This window comes from Myodes glareolus, chromosome 8 (genome assembly GCF_982192425.1).
Source record: "Myodes glareolus chromosome 8, mMyoGla1.1, whole genome shotgun sequence".
Classification (NCBI taxonomy): Eukaryota; Metazoa; Chordata; class Mammalia; order Rodentia; family Cricetidae; genus Myodes; species Myodes glareolus.
The window spans coordinates 89,000,547-89,008,582 of NC_142033.1; the positions used below are offsets into that span (position 1 = coordinate 89,000,547).

Below are 8,036 nucleotides of genomic sequence, written 5' to 3' on the forward strand. Positions count from 1 at the left end.
ACCTGTAACCCCCAGCTAATTGAGAAACCAAGGCAGGGGGATCATAAGTTTAAGACCTCTGTGGTCTACAGAACAAACTCACTGACCACCTAGGCCATTTCACAAGGCTCTGTCTCAAAATAGAAATCACAAAGGGGTGTGGGGAGCATCACTCAGAGGTATGACCTGTCCTAGTACATTTGACACAGTAGGTTCAAGGCCCAGTTACATCCCTGAAATACAAAAGTCGCAAAGGGAAAACAGAGACTGTCTCTGCAAAGGGGCCGTTATCCCTGCTTTCCCTGTTTCCAGTATTGCCCAACAATAAAATTTGACTGCAAATATGCCAAACTATTGACAGCCAAGATGCCTGAGGATTCACCGAGCCTATTTAGAAGTCAAGCAGTATTGAGCCTGGTGATGCAAACCTGGAGTTCCAGCTAGGGGTGGGTGAGCTGCGGTGAGAGAACCCCAGGTTCGAGGCCAGTCTAGGCAACTTAATGAAGCCTTGTCTCAAAACAGGGGGGAAAAGGTCCATAAGAAACACTTGCCCTGTGTGCATGGGACTCTGGATCCAAGCCTCAATACAAGAACCAAAACACATCCCCCACAGTTTCCCACAATCCCATTCTGAAATAAAGATGAGAATATTCTCCAATCAATATATGAGTTGGGGGTCAAGAACAGGTTTGATTGAGCAACAGTTCTATGAAGAAGAGTAGATTGAAAAGGAGTTTGGGGTCCTCCTGGGGAGGGGGTCCCCAGATGTACAAAGAAAAGGACATTCCATCTTTGTGCTAGACTTCACTTTAATTTCACGTTCTGGTTTCTAGAAAATATTGTGCATAAAAAGACATAACAGTAGAGGAAGTGGATCAGGAAGGCAGGGAAGAGGAACAAGAGAGGGTCATAGGGGGGAATGTGATCAAAATACATTAAATAAACTGGCTGTTGTGACGTACATATGCAATCATCACACCCAGGAAAATAGAGACCGGGGTGAGTTCAAGTCCAGTCTGGACTACACCAAGTTCCAGGCCAGCCAGAGATATATAATAGAGAGATCCTGCCTCTAACAAAACAAAATACATTCGCCGGGCGGTGGTGGAGCACTCCTTTAATCCCAACACTCGGGAGGCAGAGGCAGGAGAATCTTTGTGAGTTCTAGGCCAGCCTGGTCTGCAAGGGCTAGTTCCAGGACAGGCTCCAAAGCTACAGAGAAACCCTGTCTGGAAAAAAAAAAATACATTCTATACATGCGTGGAAACTATCACAAAAGAACTCCTTACTATGTATAAGTAGTATGCTAATGAAAGCACTAAAAGAAAAGAAAGGGTTGTGTTTTTCTATAAACACCTAGGGTTTCACAGATTTAACCTGTTGTTGTTGCTGTGTTTTAGAGTCTCCTGTGTCTCAGACCGTCTGGAACTCCTTACAATATTCAAGGGTGACCTTAAACTTCTCCTATCTCCACCTCCCCAGTGCTGGGATAACCCAGTCAATACAGTGCTGGCAGAGGGCACTTACCTCCTGAGCCACGTTCCCCACTCCCAGAACAGAACCTTTGAGACAATATTTGCCCCTGCACTGGGGACTTTTCTTTCCCAAGCTGTCCAGGTGACCACCCCTTAAGAAGGGCACTTCACTGTCAGCTCCCCACCCTCCAGCATTCATGAAATTCCCTGCACTGCCCCCCCCCACAAAAGAAAATCTCTGAGCTCTTCAAAACTAGACGAAATTAAAATAAGATATAATTACACACAGTCGCAACAATAACCACAGGGTTGGTCGCTATAAATGTTGCAACGGCTTTATTGGTCAGCTTCTGACCTACCACATGAAACATTTTCTTTATTTTAAACCCTTTTCCTCGCTTCCACTAAGGGCATAAGCATTTCAATCACCATTTCTTGCAGACAAGAAGGAGTCGCTCTTCAGCATCCGAAGACAAAGGGAGATTAGTTACTTTGTTGTTATTTTGGGGATGTGGGAGAAGGGATCTTTTGTCTATTTGAATGTTAGCTCCAATTCACTTTTCTTGCCTAGAATAACTTAGTAATTAGCTAGACTTTCTGCGCTTCATAGGTGAACATGCCAGATTTCGAAACACACAAAGCAGTGGTTGGTGAAATGTCTCTTTGGTCTGAGGAATTCTCAAATTGTCTTCCCTTTGTCCTGATGGCGTGCATTTTCATGAACACTTGTCCCTTCCTTCTGTAGACTCTTGTAAACATGTTTAACCAAAGACTGGAGGACACTACTCCAGCAGGAGAGAGAGAGATAGGGAGAGAAATCCAGAGAATGACTATACCCTCCCCCAAAAAAAAAGCCTAAACTGAGGACTATGTTGGAGCAGGGCTCACTCGTTCTTCTAGAAACTTCTGAAAATATTCTCTCTAGCAGTGTTAACTGTGCAGCTCTTATTCCCAGGGAAGACAGAAGCACTTCAGTGATGAGACGGCTGGTGAGTTGCCTGTGACTGCCCCTTCCCTCCCCCTCCCCCCACCCCCCCAGAGCACCCATGTTCAGGCAAGCAACAACCCTAGTTAAACTCAGTATGGGGGTGAGCTGCCTCATCCGGCAAAGGCGCTTGCTGCCAAGCCTGACAAGCTGAGGACGAGGACTTCCGTGGTAGGAAGCGAACTGACTCCTGTGAATTGTCCTCTGACCTCCGTACAAGAGCTGCGGCCCCCACACTCACGCTTGTTCACAAAATAAATAAATGAAAACGTAGTGTTAAAGAGCGCCAGTGAGTCACGTGCACATTGGACAAGAGTGTAAATAGGAGCCCTGCCTGCTTCCCAGTAGTGGTGCATGCTTGTAAGCCTAGCACCCAGGAGGTTGAGGCAGGAGAATCAGCCAGTTGAGACTTAAGCACAGTGATTAAATAACAAGGTTTTATCTCAAAAATAATTTATCCATCAGTCAATCCGAGAGTCCAACAGAAGAGATTGTTCTGAGCAATAATCTATTCAAAGAATTCTTTTATCCCTTTCAGCGTTAAGGACTAAATTTCATCTGTGCTAGGCAAGTGCCACCACTGAGCTATGTCCCAATCCTCTTGACTTTTTATCTTGAGGTACCTTCTCACTACATTGCCCAGGCTGGCCTTAAACTTAGTCTGTAGCCAAAGCAGGCCTTGAATGTGTTTTACTAGAACAGTGTCTTGCTACTATGTAGCCCGGATTGGTCTGGAACTCACTATTATAGATTAGGTCAGACTGTTACCACTATCCTTGCTATCTTCCTGTGGTGTGGGAGAATTATCTGTACTCTGTCAATCATGTATTTTAATAAAACACTGATTGGCCAGGCAGGAAGTATAGGTGGGTCAACCAGACAGGAAGTAGAGGCAGGGCAATGAGAGCAGGAGAATTCTGGGGAGGAGAAAGTTGATTCCTCCCACTCCTGCCCAGATCACCGAAGCAGCAGGATGTGAGCTGCTCCACTGAAAAAGGTACTGAGCCACATGGCTAACATAGATCAGAAAAATGGGTTAATCAAGATGTGAGAGTTAGCCAGTAAGAGGCTAGACCTAATGGGCCAATCAGGTTTATAATTTATAGAGATCTCTTGTGTAATTTTACTTTGGGACTAAACAGCTGGGGGGCAGGGCAGGACAGAAACCCACAAACAAACAGGCCCCTCATGTTACACTCCTGCCTCTGTTTTTAAAGGGCTGGGATTGGCTGGGAGGTGATGGTGCATGCCTTTAATCCCAGCACTTGGGAGGCAGAGGCAGATGGATCTCTGTGAGTTCAAGACCAGCTTGGTCTACAGAGTGAGTTCCAGGACAGTCAGGGCTGCATAAAGAAACCTGCATTCCACCCTCTGCCCACCCTGCCAAAAAAAAAAAAATAGACTTATTTTCTCTCTCTCTCTCTCTCTCTCTCTCTCTCTCTCTCTCTCTCTCTCTCTCTCTGTGTGTGTGTGTGTGTGTGTGTGTGTGTGTGTGTCTCAGGTTGGGATTATAGGCATAAGGTATCATCTAAATCCTAAATTTTCAATCCTCCTGCCTCTGACTCTCCAGAAATCACCCAGCCCTGACAAAGAATTCATTTTTAAAATTTTCTCATTAATCTTAAACCTGAAATCAAATTGAGTCTGGTTACAACTTGTAATGCTTCTGATTTTTTCTTTTCTTTTTCTTTAGTTTTTTTAAAGATAGTGTCTTACTGTGTTACCAGAGCAGGTCTCAAACTCACAATCCCCCTGCGTCAGCCTTCAAGAGCTGTATTACAGGTTTGCAATACAGGTTTGTAATACAGGTTTTTTGATTTTGTTTTTCAAGACGGGGTTTCTTTGTGAAACAGTCCTAGCTGTCCTGGAATTTGCTCTGTAGACCAGGCTGGCCTCGAATTCACAGAGATCTGTCTGCCTCTGCCTCCCAAGTGCTGGGATTAAAGGCATGTACCACTATTGCCTGGCTGTGTAACAGTTTTAATGACAGAAGTGATATGTTTCCCACAGGTATGCAGTCAGGGTAGGCCAGTAGGTAAGATCTGGCTGAAGCTGCTCATGCTAGGCCCATGTCCCTTTCAGCCACTCAACACACACACACACATACACACTGACTCCAGCCTATACCTCCACCTAAAGACTTTGTCTCTCTGTCTGTTTGTTGGAATGGGATCTCATATAGCCCAGGCTAGCTTCCAGCTATCCTGTGTTTATCACTATGCCCAGTTGAAATTTAACTTTTACTCTTGAAAAGACAGTGGAACAGGCCATGGTGGCAAATGCTTATAATAATACACCACTGGAGAGGTGAAACAGGAGGATGAGAAAACCAAGGCTAGCCTCAGCTACATGGTGGGTTCCAGGACAGCTTGGGCTACCAAGATCCTGTCTAAACAGCAAACAAACAAAATTACACATTTTAGAAACAAACATAAAAGCAGTCAAGGAATCAAGGGGATAAAAGTTGCAAAACAACTGTCTGGCAAACGACTTGTATCCAGAGTGTGTGTATCTAGAGTGTGCCGGGATCTCTGACAACATGAACGCAGACTTGAGGACACGTGACTGTATCCAGAATGTATCCGGATCTCTGACAACGTGAACTCAGGCCTGAGGGCACGTGACTGTATCCACAGTGTGTCTGGATCTCTGGCAATGTGAACTGTAACTCAGGCTTGAGGACACGTGACTATAACTCCAGCACCCAGGAAGCAGAGGGGCGAGCACCTGAAGTTATAAGCCAGCCTATTCTACACAATGAGTGCCACACCAGATTCACATTACAGAAGGAGATCCTGCCTCAAAAGAGACAAAATCAAGGGGCAGGAAAGATGACTTCGAGGTTTAGAACACAGGCTAATCTTCCAGAACACCCAGGTTTGATTCCCAGCACCCACACGGTGGCCCACAACCACCTCCAACTCCAAGGGATATGACACCCTCATCTGAACTCAGGGTGCCAGGTACACAAGTGGTTCACATACATGCAGGTAAAATACATAAAATAAACAAATTTAAAATGTTTAATGACACCTGAATGTCCATCCCAGGCTTCCTGGTAACAACCACCACAACTGGTCAGAACACACCGTGTGTCATTTAATGACGTAAAACTGATCCACAACCATAGGAGAGGACTGGCCCGTAAACAAAAGGACCTGATGTCAGAGCAGCCTAGACAAACCTCAAATGCAGGACTCAGGGAGAGCAATGCACTCGAAGGGCCATGTGACTGATTTAATGAAATCTTTGTTGTTTGGTGTTTGTTTTATTTTGTATTATGACAGAGTCTAACGTAGCCTAGGTTAGACCTCATACTCACATGACGACAGGGCCTCACATAGCCCAGGCTAGGCCTCATTCTCACATTATGACAGGGTCTCACATAACCCAGGCTAGGCCTCATTCTCACTTTATGACAGGGTCTCACATAGCCCAGGCTAGACCTCATACTTACTATCTTGCTGAGGATAGTCTTACCCTGCCGTCACTTTCCCGGTGCTAAGATGACAGACTTAGGCTTAGACATTCACTCTGTTTTATGCAGTGCTGGGGACCAAACTCAAGGACTTTGTGCATGCTGGGAAAGCGCTCTACCAACTAAGCCAGCTTCCAAACCTTAAATCCTTTTTAAAAGGCAGAATTTGTCAAGCATGGTAGCTCGTGGCTGCAACCGTATGCGGGGGGCCATCCTGTCCAGCAGGAATGAACGCCACCAAAAACGAGAATTGCTTCCCTGGTCACATCTTTATTTGGAGCATTCCGTTGAGGAAAATTGGGGGAAGGGAAGATAGAGCAGGGACGAGAGAAAGCTTAGAGAGAGAGGGTTGGGCCCAGAGGCAGCTGCTTTTAAGCGGTGGAGAGGCTTGAACGCTGTCCTGATTGGTTAATGCCATTCTGCTGTTCTGAGCATGTGCAAGCAAGGGTGCAGGCAAGGGTGCTCAGCCCCACGTGGCTACCTCCAAACTGCAGGACCACCTGTGCCTCCAGGTGGCTCCCAACATCTCCCTCTTCTCTTGTTAATAAGAGCAATAAGGCAAAACTATTTTTTAATCTTGTCCCCACCTCACTTGGACTAGCAGGTAGCACATCAATCAAAGACATACAGCACTTCCACCTAGACGCAGCATGCCAAGAATATCTCTGCTCCCACCCATTTCTAAGGAAGGAAAAGGCAAAATAGAGTCAGTCAGAAAATTGTTAAGAGATAAGAGGTTGCACAGGGTGCTGCTCAAGTCGATGGTGTGAAACAGCTGCTCTTGGCACCGCCCAGAAGGTCATCACTGCTGTCTCCGCACGAATCTTCCACAGCAGGACACTCAGCATCCATTGGGTTATCTTCTTTATCTCTCTGGTCGGTCTCGCTGGCATCCAGATGTATGTCAGCATTCCTAGAAAAACATAAACAAAACTCTCCTCCCAAATTAACATTTAAGAGTACTAAAAACTCTCAGTGTAAAAATTTAGCACAATCAGTACTGGAAGTAGGCTGGTTTTGAACTTAGAGACTTGCAGGTCTCTGTTTTAAAGAGCAAATCTTTCAAACAGAGCATGTCTGTCTGATGCTGTTTTTTCCAGCAAAATTTTGAATTAAAAATTAAATGTAAAGAATGCAAGAGAAATCCTTTCTCTGGGGGAAGCTGTCACTGGTAATCCCCCTCTATTGTCTAAAAATGAAAACAGTTGTCACTGGGAATTGAACTCATGACCTTTGGAAGAGCAGTCAGTGCTCTTAACCTCTGAGCCACCTCTCCAGCTCCTCATTCAAATGAAAAACCTCTAGGTAGCATTGTTTTATTCCATCCGTTGCCAGAGGCAATAGGTAATGGTAACCAGGTTGACGCGCCTTTATTATGATAATTAGGACCAGTTCTTTGAGGGAGAATGGGCGTAGACCATCAATCTGACTACTTTCTGCTGACAAAGGGACGATGTTTGGGGGATAAATGTTTTTATCTGACTGAATTTTTGGCGACAAATGTTTTTATGTGACTAAATTTTTGGCGACCGTGGCTGTGAGCGGCGGCGGCAGCAGCAGACAGCGGCGGTTGCCCCATCTCTGAGGCCCATTGTGGCGCGCTCCGCATGGCCCGAAGGCATGGCCCCGCCCCGGGCTGTGTGCGGGCTCGCCGAACTGTGTACCCTGCCTCATCTCAGGCAATGAACTCGCATCGCCAGCCGTGAGTCTTTTTCAAGCTCCGGCGAGGGGGGCATCCGCCCACCCATGGAGGGCCCGGTTAGGGCCACGGGGGCCCCAGTCTCAGACCTTCCCAGGGGCCGGGGAGTGACGAGCACTTAGTACGCGGCCCCACCGGTGAGCTTCCTCCACCTGCCCATGTTGCTATGGAAACGCGGTTTTTTCGTAGAGCCGATTTAGCTCCTCTCTGCCTTCTATGGCGCCGCTGCTCACCATGCAGCTTTCACCTCAGTCAGGAGAGTCCGCTCAGCACAAAACCATAGCCCCGCCAGAAGGCCGGGACATATAGCCTCTGATGTCATGGGGACTTTAGCCCTCCCATGTTGCCACAGCGACAGTAGGCCTCTGTGGACTCCAGCAAACTTCCCGCCAGCAACTGGTTAGCATGGCCATGCCTCCT

The 8,036-nt window shown here is 46.6% G+C and overlaps 1 pseudogene; it reads right to left on the reverse strand.

Moving 5' to 3' along the window:
* Positions 1–7,563: 7,563 nt before the first annotated feature.
* LOC146893942 (Nuclear RNase P) lies at positions 7,564–7,769 on the reverse strand (annotated as a pseudogene).
* Positions 7,770–8,036: the final 267 nt, after the last annotated feature.